Raw genomic sequence first — 23,995 nt, forward strand, 5'->3', positions numbered from 1 at the left:
AAATTCGACGGGATGTCGAATTTTCCATCCGCCTTTTTGACCAAAAATTTTGCATGACTTTCCGCGAAGCGAGAAAAGAACAACAAAATGTATTTCCATCTCTGTCGGGCTATTTTTTCCAAGTAATTGAAGGACTAGATAGAGTAACTAGACAGCAATTCGGATATCAGTTGCCCAGGAATAAATCATCCAAAATCATTCAATTTGCGTATGATATACAATACCATGGTAACACAGAGAAATCCAAAAAACTTAAAATAACATTCCGGCAATGTTAATTTTACCCTGTACTATTGATCCAAAATCGGTGTAAATATTACCCTTTTTAGGTATTTTGAGGGTTAAAATTAATCTTTTTCATGTTAATTTTACCTTTAAAAAGGTGTAAAGTTATGAGTTAAAAAGTGTTAAAGTTATGAGGACAGAAAGTTAATCACATCCTCTTTTTTTCTCAGTGAAGGAATGGGTTAATATAATTTTTTTTTTAAATAAATATCGAATAATAACGCAGAAATGCTAAATCTAACCTTGGATATTACCCTTTTTATTCCCTTTTAAACCTCAATGGAATGTTTCTACAAAATAAAAGCATTTCACTTGGTTACTTTGGAATTATCCTTCATTCATTCAGCTTAACTTGTGGACTTTCAGAGAATAATGTACCCAATTCTTCCACATAACATTTATAAAAGGAACAGTCCAAAATGGTTAAATAATGCTTATATTAAGAGCACTTGATGCCAAAAAGGCGGCATATAAATGCGGTAAATTGTTGTCTATACTCAGAAAAAAAAGATTTGTCAAAAGATTTGTAGATTTGGAGGTAAATTTGTAACCTAACAAACTTTGGAGGTAATGGTTTGTAGTTTTACAGCCGAATTTGTAATTGAGCATATTACAAATAAAGGTTTGTACAGCTACAAACTTTGGAGTTAAAAGTTTGTAACTCATTCATTTTACAAACAAAGGTTTGTTCAGCTACAAACTTTGGAGGTAAAGGGCTGTAACTATTAAAGTTTCCATTTTCAATATTTTTTGAAATTTAAACCGATATTATTTTTAATAATAATAATGAAAATAATAAGAAGCCATAAAATAGTAAGTAAAATTATTTTTTCAAGCAGTTAATTATTAAAATTACGTGATGTTCCTTCCCAAGTGAGTTCTTTATTTTTAATATTTTGGCGAAAAATGAATGCCGAGTAGTAAAAATGGTTGCAGATTTCTTTCTTTTTTTGACAGATTCTTGAATTAAAATAATTGATTAAATAATATGTGAATGATGTGAATAATCACAAAAAATAGACAACTCAAAACAAGATTTTTCGTACGCAATTGGTATTGGTTTTCAATTTATAGAAGGAAATATATAAATCAAAATATCAAACACAAGATTTTTAAGGTCAATTATATATTTTCATAACAACAATTAATAAAAAGTTACAATTTTTAAAATTATTTTTTTAATTCCATTGGGAAATTGTTTAATTTCCGCACTCACACTTCCCTTGGACTTGCATGTTTATATTCAGATGATTCGATCTATAAAATTCCAAGGCTGATGGGATTGTAGCTTAGCTGTTGCTTACGGACTCCTAACAACTATCTAGGATGCAAAAGCTTCACGCGAGTAGACCCCTAAACCACGGCGTGACTCTGCTAAATCGTACTCTGTTACCAAGATTTCGTCGATGTGTCCATCCGTAAGATAGATTAGAAGCTCTATAGTGATGCCTCCCTCTGCAAACATAAGGAATAATTAGAGAAAATTACAATTTTTACAAAGTGAGGTTACATCGGAAAAGATACTTCCGTACCGATTAATTGCGGGTATACTACATCACAAGTCCTTTCCACACACTGTGCATGAAGCACAGCATCGGTAATTTAAAGATTACCACCCAAAAAACTTACTTTCTTGCAATTCTCTTTGAATAAATTGTGTTATATTTGAAAAACTTTTACACTCGCGCACACCGTAACAGAAGAAATATCGTAGAATGACTATGTGTCACTGATATTGACTAAAACTGGATTTGAATTCAACGTTTTGTGCGTTTACAATATGTTATCTAAAAATAACCGGGTTTGATTTTATATGAAAGAACGCTACTTTAAGTAGGTTTTCAATTTTTTTTTGCCATTTTTGTAAAAATAAATTTCTAATCTAAAGCTAATTGCATTTAAATCTATTAATTTAGACAAAAACAGGCAAATATCTGAAAGAGAAAAAAGTATTCACTATTGTAAACCCAGTTCATCCTCTGTAGTCCATTTCTCTCACTCACACTCACTCGCACATGTAATTTTATTAAAAATTAACCGAGGACCCAAGTAATCCGCTTTTTTATATGTTGAGAGACTAAAAATAAAGAAATAAATAAAAAAGTAATAAATATTTCATTACAGTTACAGCTCTTTACAAATAAGTTTGTTCTAGAGCAAAAGGTTTGTAAAATAGGTGATCTACAAACCTTTAACTCCAAAGTTTGTAGCTGAACAAACCTTTATTTGTAAATTGAATGACTTAAAAACTTTTAACTCCAAGGTTTGTAGCTGTACAAACCTAGTTTGTAAAGATGCTCAATTACAAATTCGGCTGTCAAACTACAAACCTTTTTACAAACTTTTGTATTGGAACCACATACTACCTCCATTTGTAACTTTTTATATGGAAACTACAAAACTTTAACTCCTTTTCTACAAACTTTTTTTTTCTGAGTATTGAAGCAAAGTCCTACAAATTATGGTATTTTTCCAGGAAAACTTTTACCTTCACCAAAAGCATTAAATAAATTTTATAGCAATATATTATCACCTCAGTAGTGTATTGTCGCTTGCAGGGCCACATTCGTGAATAATTTTGATAATTTTGGCATAAAGGAATATCAAAATTTCACCTGGTTAATTTGGAGCATTTACATGGAAAAAAGTCATTTAATTGAAACAATTGAAATGTGCAACTGCAACGGAAATTCACAATATCTGTTTTCATTGAAAATTTTAACTCGGCTATTTCTAAACATTTGTGTTTGATTTGAAAGAGATTTGTTTGCATATTCATTCGCGTTTCTGTCAGTGATTTACAATGGTGCTCGTTGGGAAAAACAATTGTCAACAAATTCCATCAACAAGTTTTTAATTGTGCAACAACATCGGTCCAGGATACAAAAGTGGAGGAAAAGGAGAAAAAAGAATGGAAGAGACATCGACCGATATCGACAAAACGGAAATGTAGTATAAACATCCCACCCTCGAGTTGGAAACGTCAAAGTTTACTCTATTGTTTACGCAGACCGGAAATGTTACACCATTTGGATGGAGGGTTTTGATGGGAGTGATAGCATAAATTTGGCGGGATTTGAGGGCTTTTCCTTTAAAGAATAATTTCGCCTGATTTATATTCATGATTTTGAAGTCTAAAGAGAGATGTTATGTGAATTTAACAATATTTACAGCATTAGCTCAGATTACATTGTATTTGGATTTTCAACGGAAAAGGGTTTTCGAATTGAAAATTCTAGGCAAAATGTATATTAAATGAAAGGATGAACATGATTTGCAAGGAATCATAAAGGATAATGATGATTTGCAAGTCGGCTCTTTCAATTCAATTTATATAGTCCCACTTAACTCCATCCATATCAACTTAATCTTAATTAATTAATATCTCTATCTCTCCTCATCAAGGTTTCCTTTGAATACTCCAAAACCATATCTTAAACCGTTCGGCTTGGAAACCTATAATACGAAATAGGTCTTCTGATTATTATAAATTGCAATTATCTTTTGTGGTCTTGATAATTATATAACCAAAGGAATAACCCTTTTTCTGTGTATTTCGTGTTAAAATACATTGGGAGAACGAAAGATCACAGATTTAAGTTAAAGATTCAGTATCTAAATTAAAGGTCTCTTATCCTAAATCAAAGGCTAATGAGGTACTATTATCAAAATTTTCTGTATTTCAAGAATTGAAAGGTTTAAAAGGTCCTCCAAACTAGCTTCAAGAGCAAAGAAAAGTTTGATTTCCATCTCAGCTTCGTTATAAGAAAGTTTTTATTACATTTCACATTAGGCGGTTAAATAAATTTTACACTTTAAATTTAAAGATCTTTATCGGAGAATACGAATCAGCCTTAGAGAGCCGATTTTCAGATTTAAGATTTAAAGATTTATCTCAGAATTGGGGGAAAAGTCTACGTTCGGAGTAAACATTTCGTATTTTCTACGAAAATTATGTAATGAAGTCCTATCATCTATTTTACGTCAATTGCAAACACAAAATAGAGATTTATTCACTATGATCTGTTGAAAAACGAATTAAATAGTAATAAAATAAAATTTCCACACATTATACTCAATATAATTTTATCTTTTTCAGGATTTTAACCATACGAGATTTTGACTTTCGAAATTTGGGTTTTAGGGCTTTGGTTTGCACGACTTGGTCCTTTTCAGGATTTTGGCTTTAGGGATTTTAACTTTCGGATTTTGTCTTCAAGAATTTGGTTCCTTTCAGGATTTTGACCATTCTAGATTTTGACTTTCGAGATTTTGGCTTTCAGGATTTTGACCTTTCAGAATTTTGACCTTCTAAGATTTTAACTTTCGAGATTTTGGCTTTCAGGATTTTGACCTTTCAGAATTTTGACCATTCGAGATTTTGACCATTCGAGATTTTGGCTGCCACTAGTTTATCCAATTTTTCGTATTCTTGTTCTTCTTTTAAATACCACAGCAAAATCAATATAGTTCTATGCCATTTTAAACGCAAAGAAGTATGAAATGTACATGCAAAACTTTAGAGAAAGTAAGGAATGTGAATTTCGATTTTATGAAATTTTTCTGTTCTAAAAAATATAAATTGATATTGAGATATAAAATTTTTATTCACGATTATTTAACTACTCATAATTTTTAGAATGTACTGTACAATTTACGGTATTTTAAGATTTTTGTTTTTTGATTTAAATAAATCGAGAGCCAGACACAAAAACTGCTAAAGGTGGATTTCAAAAAATAAAAACATTTTTATTTTTTTTATTTAAATTCCGTTTTAATTCAATTTTAATTTCTGAAAAAAAATCAAATTTTTTTTCTAAATTTCCTGATTAACGTTATATGGAAAACATTATACGAATATAATTTAAAAAGTATGCTATCCATGTTTTCAACAAAAACCTTATTATCTAATATCTTTTATTCACTCTATAAACTTTGCATTCTCTGTATTACCGTCAGACTCATCAGACTTGTCTACCACATTAAAGAACTTGAAACTTCTTGGGAAATTATAAAGAGCGCTTTGCAGAATGAACAAAAATGAATCCTAATTTATTGTAACATGCAAATTATAATTAAAAATTAAAACAAAAACAGTAAAATGTATTTTATTTCCACCCTAGTTTTGAGAAGTATCCTAATCTGCATATCTTTCATAGAAAATTGAGTGCACTTTCTAAAATTTTTGAATAACATTTGCATTTACGACCCGACTGGTATAATTTACACATTTTATAAAGTTTTTGAGCTTAATTAAAAGTTTTTAGTATAATAGTAAATTCGTAGTGTGACTTTAAGGGCCGCTTAGAATTTACTGGGTCGGGCAGAATGGAGCAAATTTGCTTATGAATTGCAAATTTGGTTTTGAGAGAGTTTGAGAACGTGACGAAAAACATTAAAACTTAGTACTTAATTTTAAGAAAATCTTAAAATTCAGATAATTTTTAGAATACGAAAAATTGTAAAATGAAGAAATTATTATTAATTGTATCGAGACACTTTATTTGGTATTACAATGTAATATCATTACAATGTGCCTCGTGTTGGAAGAATCTGCTGATCGTAGATCACTCAGGAACGCCTTCCCCGTAATGAATGCTTCATCCGTGCTCCTGAAAGTTTTTTGGGCAGACGCGGTGCATTTTATTACGTTTTATCACAGTGAAAAATGTCTTTTTCTCGACATTCAGTTGTTTGCACCGGGCGGGACTCGAACTCACAGCTGTGAGAGTCGAGTCAGAGATCTCACCGCCCAAGAGCCGACGGTCTTCCCTATTGCGCCACTGAGATCCCCAATGAAGAAATGATAAACATCTTCGTTTTATAAACAAACTCAAAATAATTACTTGGAACACAAAAAGGGGAACCTATAATCTTTATCAATTTTATTACCAATAAAATATAACTTTATTTTAACTGGTTTTTATTGTATCTAACCTGAATTCTATCCTACAGAAATACGGTCATCCGGATATTTTTAAATTTATGTCTAACAATTTGACTTACTGTCCTTACTGTTATTTTGATCAATTTTCAGAGTATTTAAAGGAACATTAAAGAAGATAACATTATGTGTACTAAAAATGTTTTATTCAAAAAGCAAAATTATTAACAACTCAGATAAAGTTTTATTTGATTTATTTACGATTCAGCAGACTGGATATATTTGGTAAAACTGTCAGATAAAAAATAAAATTTGGTAACCAGAAAATTAAAACGAGAATAATATTTTTTTAATGAAATATTCTTGGCAAAGGATAAGGAGTTATGATACATCTTGGCAACCTAATTATGAAGTGATTTTTGACCACTTCAAATTCCTTATTTACTGACCTGAATGGATAATTTTATTGACCATTTCGAATTTTTTCAGAGAAAAGTGCTTAATCCTTGTATTTATTGTGCATCGACCCATTTTCCATTAGGTTTTTATCTGGTATATTTTATTTTCTTTCATTTTTCATTTTTCTCCTCTTTCGGGATGGTATTTACTACTTACTGCATATCCCCTGTTTTTATTGGTTCCTTTCATATTCTGAACATTTACAGCTTGAGTTTTCCCAAATGAAAGGACAATGGATGATCAATTTCGAAAGCCAAGGGCAAGGCCACTTCTTCTTCTGTTCGAATTTCGAAATGTCCCGAGCGTCAATATCTTGTCAATCTCATCAGTTTTAAAACCGCCGAATACCTTTCTTAACATTTTAGCGTTCTATTTAAAAAAAAAACTAAAATCTTGTGTTAAAATTTTATTGGTTTTATTAGAAAGTTCAAAATTGAATTGGCATTTGAACTTGTCGAATTGAATTGAACTTGTCGACAATTTGTGCAAATATAGTGCCATTGACCTTTTAGCCAAGACACTATTAGAAATCCAATGGTCTGTTCGTTAAAGTGCTGAAGAAGAAAAAGCGGAACAGTCGGAATTTCCCAAGAGAAAAGATGTTCGAAAATCGGTTTTCAAAGTTAATGACAAGACATCTTTCCTTCTCGTTTCGTCCGGGTGGCGCTTGAAATATTTCTTATTCGAATTTCGAACTGTCTCGAAAGTTTTAACATTGTGAAGGGGAGAATCAATACAACGAAGCTTATAATGATCCTATATCATTGTAATTTCCCTTAATTACTTTCGCAACTTTACGCGAAAATTTGGTTTGAGAATGTGCAACTGAGTTCAAATTAAATTCTTCGAACATCAACAACATTTTTTGCAAATGAACGACTAATTCTAGCCGAGACACTTTCGGATAATCAAACTTTGAGTGTGAGCACAAGGAATGTAGTTTCAAAAGTTGAAATTTTATTTACTGCCTGGAACTTTGTAAAGCTCTCTATAATATTTCAAATTATCCGCATATTTTGTATTAAGCTGCCAAATTGAAACTTTATTAAAACAATAAACTTATCTCAATATCAGTGTGAAATTTAGGATGAAGTTTAACCTCTGACTCCTGACTTTTCTCACATACTTGTTCGGAGATTATGTTATTTACCATCTGAAGGAAAATTCACGTATCTTTGAGGGGTTTCTTTTTCATTTGGAACTTAATGTACTTGTTAGATGGTTGCCCTCATAACAACTCATGAGGAGGCCCATGAATAATTTGAAGCTTTTCCTCACGCTGGAAAATCTCATTGAGGGGATCTAATTGAAATATTACCCAGTATGTGCAGAGTATATAAATTTGTGTGAGCTTTTGAGGTGCTGTTCCTTTGTTGGGGCCGCAGGTATAAATGGGCACAAAATGAAAAGAAGTTGGTATAGAGACGTTTTTGGTGAAAAGATCAAATATGCTTAAGGTTCTTTTTCTGCTTTATTTTTTTTTTCATCCAAAAAAGAACCATGAATGGTCGAGTGGCTTTCATGGGTGATGGCATCAAATGGTTTGGCATTTAATGATTAAAAAACGAAAGAAGAGGAAGGATTTTCCAAGTGAGCTTGAAAAAGCTCCACATTGATTTACATCATTAGGAAGAGCTTTTTTTTCTTGTGCAAAATAAACAAAATTTTTCTTGCACAAAAATACCCTTAAAGTTCACTCAATTTTCTCTTTTTATTCCATCGGGGGGGGGGGGGTTGTTGTGTAGGAACACAGTTTGCATTTTATTGGGTAATTCTAAGGGGTATTTTCAAATGAAAAATTATGCATAGAGCTAAGTTTGCAATTTACTGCTTTTCATCCCACATAATTTTCACCTCCCCAAAAAGGCACCAAAGACCGAAGTAGCACCACCATCGTTGCTCCTTTTCCATGGCTTTTACACTACTGATAAATAAATTTACAACTTTGTGTGCTAGATGATATCGTTCGGCAATGAAAAAGACACGCTTGTGGCTGAAGTGAAATTATTGGAAAATTTTCCCGTCGAATCCCGCCCCGTGCTGAAGGAGATAATGAGAACTTTTCGAATTATATTGGTAATTAGGGAACTTGAGTCAGGAAGATATTGCTCCCCTGGCATAAGAGCCCAGGGAAGATGTCGTATGGTAAGATGCTGGACGAGAGAAAAGAGCTTTTCGCATCCACAAAAAAATTATAAGAAGAGAGGAATTAAGACAATTTTCACAGCATGAAGAATTGGACATTTTGAATATGTTTTGCCAAAAGATGCTTTTATTATTCTGTGCCACTTCTTTTCCTCCTTCTACCAACAAATTGCCGCTTATTTTCACACGACAGTCTCTCCATTGTAATTTCTCGCCAAGGGTGGAAGATGTTTGGGGGAAAAGTGGGTGGGTGAGCAAAGCTTTTCGTCTCCTCCTTAACCCCCATGCAGAGGGTCAATCATATGAAAATTACAAGTACGTGTTCTGTTAGAGTATACCAAACCACAAGAGCACAGAACTCAGCAACATAAGAAAATTTACTGAGGGTTTTATGAACCGAACAGATTGAAAGAAAACCTTGAGAACTTTTGAAGAATTTGCGTTTTTTTTTTTTTTTTTTTTCAAACAAACATAAGATATTTTTACTAAATAGTTTTGAGCTAAAGAAATATATTCCTCATAAATAAAACTATTATTCCAATAGGGGAAAGTGAGGCACCTTTGAAATTGGATTTTTTCATCTATTTTTAAATAAAATTGAGCCTTATCATGATATAATTTAGCTGCACAAACAAATTGAGAAGCAAAATCACATTATGATATGGCTCAGTCCCACTTAAACATAAGAGAAAAATCCCAGTTTTAAAGATGACCCACTTTCAAAGGTGCCCCACTCCCCCTATGATGCTTCTTGAATAAATATTTTGGTCAGTAACAAATTCTAAATTTTATTATTTAATGTGCTTTACTTTTTCTATTTCAGTTTTTCTCTTTTCTTTCTAGTTATTTTTATTTTCATTTTTTTTTATTTTTCTTAATTTAACCTGCCACAAATTTGTAAGAGGGAACCACCCTATTTTGTATGTTGTCAATAAATTGAATTGAATTGAATAATGTATTTTCCAAATCCAAATTTAAAATAGCTGCACTACATTGAACAGTATTTCAACACTCTGGCTTCGAACGCTTCATATTTTTTTGGTTCTGTACTAAATTTCGGCATAGTTGCATGCAAACACCAAAGTCCTCAGCTTAAAGTGTAATATTTTTAATAGGATTTTTTTGTCAATGCTTTTTAAGAAATGCTCTCTGCAACCTTGCAGATAGTTTATCGTCTTTGTTTTCTCTAAAATCAATCTTAATATATTTCAGAATGAATAAAAATATAAACAAATCTGTGGGTAATATTTCGGTCACCTTGGTTCTCATAGTTCCTTGCCCTTCGGGAATTCTTCCAATATCTTTTTCACATTATCACGTTCGTAGAAGCGACATTTTTTGCATTGTATAATCTCTACTAGTGTATGCAAAAACTAAAAGTAGATAGGAATTAAGGAACAAAGAAGTGGCTGAAATTGCAAGCCGGCCAAAATTTCATTCGCTCACCCTGTATCTAGTCTATTTCCTAAAGAAATTAAATCAGATTAATTAAAGAAATACTGGAAAAATATGAAGTGTTTGAAGCTAGAGTGTGCGAAGCCTGAAAGACTTCCCCTACATAAACAGTAAAAAGGAAATTACAAATTTGTTGTATATTATAAGAGAAATACGTTAGAGTTCAAACTTGGGATAATGTTGATGATAAAATATTGTCGAAAAAGTAATGATTGAAATAGTAAAGGGATAGTCTAGTTTGTATGTCTTTCGGGGGTTCAATCTGGGGTCCATCTCCAAAGTATTAAGAGTGAAATAAAATCGTCTCTGAATAGTAAAATAAATTTAATCTAAAGTCTCTAAAATATCAGTGTTTTATTTAAAAGATTATATTCCCAAAAGTGGAATATAAAAAAATTGTAAAAATTGTGAAATATTCTTAGGAGACGGAAAATCAAGAAGAAACTATAATTAACTTCAATTTTTTACTGATCAATCTTCTGATTTACTGGATTGTTTTTCATATTTAAAATAATTACATCTTGATATTCTTTTCATAAAAAAATATTTCCCCTACTTTCATGCTTCAAAAATAAATTATTTTCGAAATACCAATATTTATTTTCATGATTTTTATTTCAAAATACTGCTCAGACTGCTGCATCGGCTGCATCAAAACATTTTTATTAATAAAGTTTTTTTATAAAGAAGTTTTTCATGAAGCAGTATAATCTATTATTTGACCTTTCGAAGGAATATTTTTATTAAATTTCGGACTAATATCTAAAAAAAATTAAAAAAATAAAATTTCGTGTTTGAGACAAATATTTTTACAAGAAATTTTAATAATTACGATCGGTTTAAAAAGCGAAGATTCTTATTTTTCCAATATCTGTATAAAGGTTGCGACTGCTGCTGTCTTACTTCCTTAGACAAACGATAAATATCCTAGCTCGCTCAAGAAACATTTTCTTCTATGTATTGTGTTGTACAATTCTCTAAGCAAGGAATTATAGAACCAATAACATTTTTAATCTGCTAATAACGTTCTTGAAATAAATCGGGAATTTGAACACAAAATTATATATCATTATAAGGCTTTTGAAGATAGGGAAACGCCGATACGTTTGAAACATTTTTATTATGTTTTAAATTTAAGCATTAGTTCCAAAACCCAGAAAATTATCTTGAAATTTTGTATAGCGCTTACGTTTAGTATTTAGTATACTCACTAATATAAACTTTAGTAAAATAACTCAATTAGAGTTTTTGTCACATTTATTTAAGTAATCAAATAATAAACCATCGCCTCTCAAAGATGCAGGCTCAACCCATAAAACAGAGTTTAAAAATTATTGCTAAACATTTAAAATCTAATAATAAAATTATACGAGCTTGAAATTTCCTCATTTAGAGTCTGGTAAGAAGATAGGAAAGCGTTCACAAAAGTACAAAGTATGTAGCTCACATCAAGGTAAACCAGATAACTAAAAAAAACGGATAAAAATTTATTTGTGTAAGTTCGATATTAAAAATATCTTGGTGAAATTTTTAAAACAATTATTAATACCAGTTATGCATTTTTCCAATTTAAATAGTAATAAAAAATAAAAAAAAAAATATTCAGAAACGTTTTCTCTGTGGGAGACCATTTACAGAAAAATAGCTCAAGATGTCTCGATCTCACAATAAATCCTTTGATATTGTACTATTTCTAAATTTATTTTCGAGTTTGTTTTGAAAAATCGCTGAAACATTAATTACAAAACTAGAAAAGTTTTCACAATTATTTTAAGAATATTGCAATTGACGATTTAAAAGTTTAAAACTAATATAAATTTGAGAATGAATAAGAAATTTTACACAGAGAAAACAAATGGCTTAAATAACTAATAGAAATCGAAATTAGTTAGATTACATTTTTACTGTTTTGCGCAATAAATTAAAAAAAAATGTAAACAAGTTAATAGGTTTTTCATAACTATGAGATTGAAAAATTGTTTTATACATATTTACTGACGTAATAATTAATGCAAATAATAAAAGAGGTTATTTCGTATTTAAATTTATTATAAAATAAATATTGTATTTATTCTTTGATTTTAATTTTTCTCTGATTGCTTGTAGAGCACTTTAATTTTTTTTAATCTACTATAGCCTTCTGATACCTATGACTAATGTTTACAATATCAAACTCCTGTGGTATGTTACACGTTAAACATAAACAAAGAGCAATTTACCAAAAACTCAAATTGACAATGTAACCAAGTAAATAATATTGTTATTTGCAAAATTATATTTTGTAGTAGGTCTAAAATTATTCAGTTTATTGTCCAATATTTTTTTCTTTTAGCATTATCTTTTTATTGCGTAATGAAAACAATATAAGTTGCTGTGAATTTATATTAAACCTCTATCAAGTAAGATCGCTCCAAAGCGAGCATCACAAAAAAGACAATTTACTTTGATAATACAGTTTTAATTCATTTAACATTACTTTAGTGAATTTGATCATAGTATTACTGACATTAGTGACATATCTTTTAAAAACAAAGGTAAACTCAGTAAATGAAAATTTGTACGCAGCTGCGAATAAGTTTTCTGATATATGCCCTGACATATTTCTGTTACAGTCGTTAGACGGTTAACAGTAACGATTTTCCCTCTGCATGATGGCAATATTTTTTTCCCGCGAGGGGCGCTGGAAACTGTTCTCAATTTTTAATTTGTACGCAGCTGTGAATAAGTTTTCTGAGCAAAACTTCGTTCTGCAATTCCGCAACTTTTCTTCTTCTTCCTTTTTTAACGGCTATCAATCCTATTAGGTGAGATTCTTAACAATCTCACCTACTATAATCCTAACAAAATTTCATGTCGTCCGATCGACCTCAAATTTGGCCAAAATGTGTTTCGCCACTTCCTGATTCCGAATATATATGTGGCTAAGTTACGTTCCCGGCCGGCCGGCCGGCCGGCCGGCCGCTCTTTGGAGCTTAATAGCTCCTAAACTAAAAAAGATATCGACTTGCGGTTTTCGGCAAAGGTTATATATCGGGTGAAAATTGCAACTTGGTGCATAGACCCCCCACCCCCCACCCCTCCTTCCGCCATTTTGAAGACCCCCCTTTTTTTGTTTTCTCAATAGCTCCGCCCCTATGGCATTCAGCGGACTCAAATTTTAGTATGTTATAGCTGGGCCTTAGAGCTTTCCATCAATACCAAACTTAAGGTCCCCCGACCCCCCTGACCCGAGCTATAAGGGTCCAAAAAAAATTTCTTAAAATGGCCATTACTCCGGTTCTAATTGTCAGAATTTAAAAAGTGAGAGCTTTTTGGAAAGCTCTCGTGAAATGCCACTTCCCCTTCTAACATCGCAAGTTCATAAAACCACCGCTAGGGGCGCTTTTTTTAAAAAGAAAATTTTTAAATCTTATAAGTTAAATAACTCAAAAATTCCATTGTGCATCGGGCTGAAATTTTAGTATGTTGTAGACGTTGATTATACCTATCAAACAAAAAAAACCTTAAGTCGATCTAAAACCCCTGACCCGAGCTATAAGGGGTCAAAGTTCGAACATTGACCGGCCTCTATCTCCGGTTCTAATTAACATAGCGACCTAAATTTTACCTTTTTGGTTTCGTCTCGATGAGCACTTTCAGATGGAAGTTCAAAAAGTCACCATAGGTGGCGCTGTGATAGCGTCAAAATTCATCGAAATTCAAAGTCACTTTTCTCAAAAACGGCATTGTGCAAGTTAATGAAATTTTAGTATGTTGTAGTCCAGTCTGGGACGTTTCCAAAATGGTGCGTATGCGCGCTGTGGTTTCAATAGAACCGGAGATATGAGGGGTCAAAGTTCACGAAATTCAAAAAATCATATATCCGGTTCTATGTGACCGATTTTGATGAATGAGGGCTTAAACGAAAGATCTCACCAAATGCTACAACTTTCTAGAATATTTGAACTTCGTGGGACCAACACCAGGGGCGCCACAGTCGAAAAACCAATTTCAATATCACATAACCTCAATTATCTCGACTGTCGCTGAACCGATTTTGATGATTACTTCGACATAATTGTAGAGCACATTTGTCTCTACATTTCGTCCATACATCATTTTCCGCTCAGACTACGCTATCACTCCGATTTTGCCGTTTAAGTGTGAAAAAATTGATTTTTCCAATAATAACGCTTTGAAACCACTCAGATGCCAATTTGACTGCCTCTACTCCACCAAGACACTTAAAATAGGGTTTTAAATGGAAAGTCCCACAAAATACAACAATTCTTTGATATAGTTGAAGTTCAACAAATAACTACTTGGGGCACTCTGGATGAAAAGACGAGTTAAGAAACAAAAAACCTCGATTATCTTGACTTCTCAGTAATCAATGAGATCATGTTCTATGGGAAAATTATAGAGAACATTCTGGTCTACATTTCATCCATATATCACTTTTCTGTCAGTTCATCCAAATCCTTGATATTTTGGTTTAAATGCAAAATTTGTATAATTTCACGAATTTGATTCAAGATAACTGAATGGCGTCTCCCAACTTCAGCTCTAAATCGAATTTGCATGCACTCCGAGCTAGCTCACGTTAAGAATCTCACCTACATAAGCCGGTTAGGATTATCTGTCCCTTTAATCCTTCTCTATAGACAGCATACCCTCGCAGTATTTATATAAATAAAATACATAATGAAAACAATGATTAAAAATTCTACCATGTTGATAATTTTAGAGAAAATATTCCAAGTTCATTTAGACAGAACGAAATCTTGAGGAAAGTGCCGAAAATTTATGAAATTTTCTATAGAAATTCTTTAGAAAATTCTGCAGAAATTTCATATAACGATCGGATCCACCTTAGAGCAAATTTCTGCAGAAATTCTGCAGAATTTTCGGCAGTTACATTTTCAAAACTGATGAATTTCTGCAGAATTCTGCAGAAATTGCCGGGTGGGTATCTCTGTTATAGTCGTTAGACGGTTAACAGTAACGCTTTTCCTTCCGCGTGATGGCAATATAATTTTCCCACGAGGAGCGCTGGAAACTGTTCTCAGTTTTAATTCTCAAACATGCAAACATTCTTCAAAACTTAAAGAATTGCTTGAGAACGCTTCATTAGTATCTTTTCATTTTCAAATGTTTTAGGAGTCGTTCTATTATAATACGAAAACACCGTTAAATCATTCCTACCCGCCTGACTCAGGATAAGGGGTCTTAGAGCTAAGGCCTTAATTGATACTTAACTATAGGCCTTAATTAAGTCCTTAACGATAAAATCCGAATGGTAGGTTTTAATTGGTTACCAAAATTTAGAAGTTTAATGATGTATTAAAACATAAAACAGAAAACAAATGAAGTTTTGAATAATGCTTTGTACGATCCCAAGCTTCGTAATGACTAACTTTTTCTATGTTTCTCAATAAATGTGATATGACAATATATTTTAAAAACTAGGCACTTACACTTAGTTTTCAAAATATGGGTGCGATTAGTCACATTTATTGAGAAACATAGATAAAAATAGTCATTACGAAACTTGGGATCGTACAAAATATGGGCACTTTCCCCTAATAACTTTAGTTCCGCTTTTGTGCGTCCACTGATCAAAAGCAGTGCCCTTTTCGTATATTTGGTAAGGAGTATTTTCATTGGAGGTGAGAAATATGTCTCAATTCAGATCTTGGTGAGATATTTAGGTCAGACGGGTAGAAGCGATTTTTCGAAGTCAAAGGTTGCAAAGGCTCTATAAAGTGTATTTATCGACGGTTTTAGGCAAATTTGGTTCCATTGGAAAGGTCTTGGAATCCTTGATAAATCTAAACTAATTCCAATGGGTTATAAACTTCCAAAGAGCAGATAATCAAGTTCATCTGAAAATCAATTTGAAGTTATTTTCAGTCAAATATTCAAGTGAGCCTAAATATTAATTTACTTCTCTTTTAAGACATTCCAAGAATTTCTTAGCTCACATGAAAAAAAATTGGTAGACAGAATTTCATCCCTAATTTATAACATTTCAACAATCTACCAAAGTTTAGATTACACAAAGAGGGAAATTCGTTGAAATTTGCAGAATCATGTTTCACAAACTATAATTCACCGTTGAGAGCACCATAACCGCTAATCACAGTGCCGATTAATTTCATATGAGCAACCCCCCAGTTTCATCGCACACGAAAATTATCCACCCCCTGGGTGTTATGTGTAGGTCGCCACTGTGGTCTTTCGGTGGTGAAGTGTGGGGCGGCAGAAAGAATAAGGTTGATTTATGGGAGAGTCGTTTAAAACAGTTGGAAGCATCTTTCCTATCATGAGCTTAATAATCATCCGTCAGCTTCCAAGTGGATTTTTGATATGAGCATTTTTCCTTTCTTTTGTCTTCTCCATCACCCAAAAACCACCCTCATTTTTTTCCTCCTACAATTAATTCCTACAATGTATCAAATATTATATCTATGGGAAATGTGTGGGATTCGATGATGGTGTTGTGTGAAATTTCCCGCCAAAAGTCTCAATTTTCTGTCTCAGAAGGAGGAGACATTACTCAATTTCCTCAACAGCACCAAAATATACACCAATTAATTGTTGGAAAATATGACAAATTTCCCCCCAATCTTTCCTCACAAATTTTCCGCCGGCGAAAATGTCAACGGATGTTGAAGGAGAACAGAGGGAATAAAAAAAACGTTGTAAAAAGTTGGAGATTAATTCACGAGCAAATAGCCACTTTAAGTAATTCCTCATTCTTCTTTGCAGCGATTATCCAAATATTTGTTCAAATTTTCACACTCCCTGTGTTGAATTTTTGCAATCAATGTTACATAAGTTTTCCATCTCGTCAACTCTCTAATCCGCAAACTTCAGCTTTGACAAATTAATGCGCTTTTTTTCGTGACCGGCTGCCTGCCAAACTCCTCCATGAGGACTTTCTTTTTTATTTGACCTATCTCCCGCTTTTTCTTGCTTTTTTGTTGATTCTCAAAAATTATTATACTGGGTAACATCAAGGAAGAACTTTTATAGTGAAAAAATCAAGAAAATTGTTATTAAATTACATTAAACCTCGGTACATTACATCTTGCACATAAACAACGTTTTAAAAGATATATGAAAATTTAAAAAGAATTTTTAAAGTTTTTTTTATTAAATTTTCAAATAATATACTCGCAATCAAATGTGTTTCACTCATTTTGTACAAAGGAATTTTTTTGCAAACTATGCTTCTTGTAAAGTCATTTAGTAAAAAATTGCAATTAGAAAGAGCTTTGTATTTTCCGTTCCTACGAACATGTCACAGTGAAATGCACCAAAAGCTAAAGTAAATTAAAAGAAAAAAATATCTTAAAATGCTTAAAATTGTTTGTATGTGTATGTTCTATATAACGTAATTAATTTTATTTCCTATTTTTAAACCTTTTTAAAAATTAAACGCTTTTTGTGGAATTAACCACACAAAAATCATGATTGCTAATGTACTCCGCAATGGCTATGAAATAACAACATGATCCATTAATTGGTTTGCAAATAATCTAACTAATAATAGGTTTATAAGCGTTCAATTAATTGTAGGTAATTTAGCAACATTTTGATTTAGTTACGAGTACTAAAATTGACAATAGAGCAACAAAACCGGGATCTTACTGCGTTTGAAGATAGGATGCTAGTTTATAGCATTATAAAATTGTACTAAAAATTTTTGTGGTACTTCTTTGATAAGTAAACATGTCATAATCAACAAATCAACAGATTAATAAGATATATCATGAAAACGAACTTAGATTTCGTATTTTCTACAAAAATTAGTAATAGTCGAACTTCACTCTTACGCCCTTAGAAATATGAGTTTGATTAATTTCTAGAATATCTCTTTCTAAATTAAAAAATTAAATGGGATCCAAAGATAAACTCCATTTCTAAAGCAATAGAGAAAAAAACATTGCAATAAACAATGTATACAGAGGGGATTCCTTGCTATGTTTGCCTTGAATACAGCCATTCAACAACTTAATGCACTTGTTCATAGCTTGGAATTTTTCGTTTCAAAGAACATATTTCAGTTAAATGTCCCAGTGACACAACAATTTATGCACTAAGCAAAGTACTAACATTCCTACATTTTTTTACGATTTCTCTATTTCTCTATTTTTAAGCTATTGTATTCATTCTCTTTCTTTAAATAGAATAATTTTTTTAATATATTAACTATTTGAAGTAGATCTCGTGAGTAGAATAAACATTTATTTAACCATGACCAAATTTCGGTCAGCTTGCAATTTCGGCCGCATCTTTTATTCTTCAAATTTCCAAGAATTCTTAGTTTTTGCGCACTCTGGAGATTATACAATACAAAAAAAACATAAAATGTCGCTTTTACGTACGAGATCATGTCGACCGCTCAGAATATGAAACGAATAACTCGTAATAGGCAAATTTTGCAGAGTATAGGATTTTTGAGATTTAAATTCTCTATAACTTTGAAAATAATTATTTTTCAAAGTATAATATTCACAGGGAAGGTAGAGGGTATAAAGAATTATCCAAAAAGCGAATAAAACTATTTTTGTAAAAAATCGAGTTGTTCGACTTATATTCTGAGTGGTCGATGTGAAAAAGACTTTGAAATAATTCCGGAAATGCAAAGAACTATGAGAATCAAAGTGTCAGAAATATTACCCAAAGCTATGACTATATTTTTATTCATTCTAAAATGAATTCAGAATGATTTTAGAGAAAACAAAGACGATAAACCATCAACAATATTCCATGCTACATTCCTTAAAAAGCAGTAACGAAAAATCAAAAATAATAACCAGAAATAGGACATGTATATTTCTTAAGGAAAGGATCACATGTTTCTTAGTGACTTGTTCCTGCGATAATATCTCTTTTGCGTCTGTGTAATTACCCCAAGTGTGTCTTGTCTAAAATGAATTACCTAACAGACTTTCAGATTTATTTCAAAGCATTTCCAAATTGTTTAAGCAATTTAGTATATTCTATTTATGTAAAATGGATGAATGGGAAGTGTATTTTAGCCCATATCTCAAAAAAAAACTCAAAGTCCTTAATGGCAATCAATATTACTGGTTTTTCAAAATCTAATCAATCCTTTTCCCTTCATATCCAATTCAAGAAATTAGAAAGGTTATTATATTGTACCGACTCAAAAATATATCAAAGACTTATCAAAGCAAACGTCGGACTTGCAACTTGAACTTGCGGTCAATTTTCGTTTCAAATAGGTTTGGCTCGGCTTTGATATTGATATGGTTTGTCTATTCAAAGGGCTTCTTATTACTGAACACAACCAATAACAGTGTGTTGTCAATGAATAATGCGTATTCTCAAAGACAGAGCCGACCATTAGACAACTCTCAATCTGTAGGGGAATTCTGTAACAGTCTGACAATGCCACATGACAAATTGCGTTCGAATCTCAGAAAAGCTTTTTCAAAATAGTGATTCTGTATACATAACATTTCTGGCAATACAAATGACAATGAATTTCATTACAAATCAACCAAGGCAACCTGTATTTGCAGAATGTCACTAAGAGATTTCATTGAAACATCAATTACTTGTATTTTCGAACTAATGTGATATGACAAAAAAGCTCGAATGGCATTGTCAGGTTTCGAACTCACAAGTGACGGAAATCCCCGATGACATAAACGCTCCAGAAAGTATGCAAAAAAATCAAGGTAAAGCTTAAGTAGCGAATTATTATCAAAAGGGGGATTTCGAATCAAAATACCCTGATTTAGATCAACGTAGATTACTCAATCTAAATAGAATATAGTTGGCCTAACTTACGGCACACAAAATCACCGTCTCATTTCGAATGATAAAGCTACTTAGTCAACTGTTATTTTTTGTATTTTAATTTAGATTACAAAATTTTATTTCTATTCACTGAGAGAAATCCGAAAAAGTTAAAATAACATTCCGGAAATGTTAATTTTACCCTGCATTTTTAATCCGAATTCGGTATAAATATTATGCTTTTTAGGTGTATTATGGGTTAAAGTTACCCTTTTTCATGTTAATTTTACACTTAAAAAGGTACTTTTACAAAACAGGTACTTTTTTTGTACAAAAAGGTACAACATTTTTAATTAAAATTAAAAAAATGTTGATATATTTTTACACCTAAAAAGTGTAAAAATTATGAGGAAAAAAAATTAATCGCACCCTCTTTTTTTTCTCAGTGTCAGTATGTTGTCAGTGCTACATAAATTTTATACAAATTGTGTACGTTTAAGTGTGCTGTTTCGAAAAAAGTCGTACATTTTTTATGAAAAATGTACACACGGCTCTTCGTTATCCGGGTGACAGCTGCCAAACACTGGCGGTTGATGTATTCAAAATTATTTATACTAAACATGAAGTTTTTCCTGTGTGAATTAAAGTATTATTATCATTGTATCGAAGTTTTTAGTACATAATTGTGATAAAAAATGAAACATAAGCACACCATGAAGAAAATTCTCTTGTTCTTCGTCAGACAGAAAATAAATTCACACAGCACAAAATAGGAAAACCGTTGATCATTCAAAAAACTTAAATGTCATTTTGTCCCCCAGTCAGCCGGATAACGAAGTGTACTGTACGACCTTTTTCGGAATGAAAAGAGTATTTATAATTATTTCCATTTTGTGATTTCCTAGATGTTTAAGCATTAAGATCAATTTGAAAACTTTGCATGATTTTTTTAGAAAAACACTTCGCGATTGCACTTCGAAAAAATTCGAAATAACATAGAAAGATCGACAAATTTACAAGTACAGTTTGAAAAATTCGAAGATCTATTTGAAAGGCCAAAAAAAAGAGATATTCTTACTTCTTGATAATTCTGCAAGGTGTCTGAAATACATCCCCTTCGAATTTCGAAGTGCTATGTGTCAAAATGTATAAGTATTTACTTTGTTGTGAAGAAACACACAAAGCAATTACATTTAGTGCTTCGGTCCCATTATTTATTCACTCCATAATCACTGAGTAACTCTTTTGCGAGCTTTTTAGAGTAGTGCTTCATAAATCCCACCCATCTTGTACGAAAATTTGAAATTGTATTCGAATTCTTCGAACATCAACAATTTTTCGTGCAAATAAGAGTTCCATTCAGCTTTGAACCAAGACACTATTGGAGAATCAAACACCACTTGTATTTGCACTGATATGTTTTTATAACAACCTGACTTTATTTTATCTAAGACACACTACGGATATTATAACAGTCAGTATGAAAAAAATTATCCAAGTAACGAACCACAAAAGGAGATTTCCCAAGACTCACCATTGCATTGCACAGTCAGGTCTATTTCGAAATACCCCCATTTAGAAGAGCCTAAACTGTAAATTCTTTTGGAATGTATACAGAATACTTGAAGAAACTGACTGTTATTCCATCACGCTGTGAAATTACCACAGAATTGACAGAGGTTGGATATACACGTAGTGGTAGGAAATTTTTTCTGCTTTCTGACCCTTCAATTTCCTACCTTTCCCACTAACACTCTATATTCCTCCAACCTAACTCTTCCCTTCTATGTAAACATCAATAATTTTTGGGCGGTCGTAAAATATAAAAATCCTTCTCTTCCTTTTTATATAAATTCACGGACAGAAGAACATATTTAAGTGTTTAATATAATAAGAAAAATTACTTTCGTATTGCTTTAGAATGGATCAAGTTAAATAATAAAGTGCTCGCATAATATTACAAGTGTTCCGGGTTCGAATCCACTCCAAGTTCTTAGGATCCATTTTTAACACTGCACTTAATTTCTCTAATTACTAACTCTTTTTGAGTTTTAACAATGAAAAAAGTCCATTTAAAAAAAATTAATTAACAATGATGTTTCATTAGTAACTTCTCTGCATTTGAGCTCATTATTGAGATCTGTGCTCAAATATAATATACAATAAAATATACTTTATAGTGTAATTTTCCCACAAAGGCCTCTGCTAATACTCCTCCGAAATTATTCAGTAATTGTTTGCCGAGTTTTCGAGGAATTTATCGCACTATTTATACACCATTCGGTGTTGAAAGACGATTAGCTAACGATTGCAATTTAGAACTGTTTGTATATTTTGCATAAGCTCTAGCAATTAAACCGATTAATTTACACATGCAATTTGCGTAATTAAATATTTATGTACACGCATGGAGTGTATTTAAATGCTGTATATTTTGAATATATGTAATAGTGCAAAATTAAATGTTGCTTTTTTGTGCTCATCACACAATAACTTTTGGCTAATCGTTGCACATTTTATTTAATGCTTCAGCAACATAACATATAATATTCTCTTTCGAATAGGTATTTTTTTTTCCATTCGCTTTGCTGAATTGTAGGTAAATTGAATTTTATCTCTGAGAATACTTTTTAACACAATTTTCCATCCGAATGTACCATAACATATGTGGTTTATGGATAGGGAGCATAGGAAGAAACGGGTGAATCATCAGCATCAAATGCGCAACCGAGTCAGGAGATCAGCCGTTTTGTGTGTGAATTTCATGAAAAGTGCTCAAAGAGGGAAAATTGCTAGAATATGTGGTTGGTTGAGGGAAATTCTTTACCTTTTTTTTTCTAGTTCCAACAACTTCACTAAAACATTATTAAATTCTCTCACATCATCCTCAAAGGTGAGATGTCTCTTGCTTTTTTATTTCTTCCGAGTTTGCCCCTATTCACCTCTTTCACCCAGCTTTTCAGGAAAACTCCCGTGATAGTCTCCAGGCTATTCACACTATTTCCGGTTTTTTTATTCACCAACTTGTCAGGACAAAAAAAAAGCAGTTAAATAATTTTCTGGTGGTCTCTCTGCTTCTCACACTAAATTATTCACTTTGCTTGGAAAACACTTTTGAGGCCAACAACAAGAATTTCCTGAGGATTTCCTTGTGAATTCGGTAAAAAAAATAATTCTCACCGGAAGGATATTTTTTGTCTGTCACGTGGGCAATTTCCTGCTACATATGTCACTACGGATAATTGAGGGAATTGTAGCCTCTGGCAAAAAAACAGCCTCTTGAGGATAGGGACACTCCGGTAAATCCCTGGGCGGGAAAACGATGCGAAAGGTACGGAGGACAATACGAGACTGAGACTGAGCATGTGGCAGCAGTGAATGGTTAGTTGGGAAGCACGAAAGGCATGGGGCAAACGAGAGAGAGAGCATCGAAATCTTAAACGCAGCACTAATGTTGTGCGCATAGAAACCCCATGTGAGGGATCCTCTGGTTTGGCTCCCATCCTCCAAACGAGGAAGCAAAAAAACACTGCTCAAATCGCTACAGAAAACACATCATTCACAGAAAATTCGTTAGTTGAGTTGAATGGTACAGTGGAAGGGGCAAGGATTCCGTAAGAATTCCCACACTAGCCACAAAAAAAACAATCGAGAAGAAAAATTGGCAGAATGCTCGAACTAAGTGTTTATAACTCATTTAAAAAGCTTCCTCAATCATCTTATGTTGTCTAAAAATTACCTAGGAATTACACAATTGGATTGAATAGAAAGGATTCAGTGTGCTCATTGTCAAAATTTGATTCTCCACAAGTGTCTCAGCTAAAAAGTAAATAGCTTTTTAATTGACTAAAATGTCGTTGATGTTCGAGAAACTCTTAGACGTCTTCTATACGGGGAGATTTCGAAATGCACCCCACTGTGCTATGCACCGGGGAGTCTCGGGAAATCTCCCCTAGTGGTTCATATCTGAGATAAATTTTCTCCACCTTCTGTTATAATTTCTCCAAGTGT

General features: G+C 32.2%; 1 protein-coding gene across 1 annotated transcript in view; it reads right to left on the minus strand.

Moving 5' to 3' along the window:
* The window catches only part of LOC129798348 (uncharacterized), a 99,231-nt gene extending 75,884 nt beyond the window's left edge, over positions 1-23,347 (minus strand). The window contains exon 1 of the mRNA XM_055841465.1: positions 22,812-23,347. The gene's annotated coding sequence lies outside the window, so the exon portion shown is untranslated. The remainder of the gene's footprint in view (positions 1-22,811) is intronic.
* Between the last annotated feature and the right edge of the window lie 648 nt (positions 23,348-23,995).

This window comes from Phlebotomus papatasi, chromosome 1 (genome assembly GCF_024763615.1).
Source record: "Phlebotomus papatasi isolate M1 chromosome 1, Ppap_2.1, whole genome shotgun sequence".
NCBI lineage: Eukaryota > Metazoa > Arthropoda > Insecta > Diptera > Psychodidae > Phlebotomus > Phlebotomus papatasi.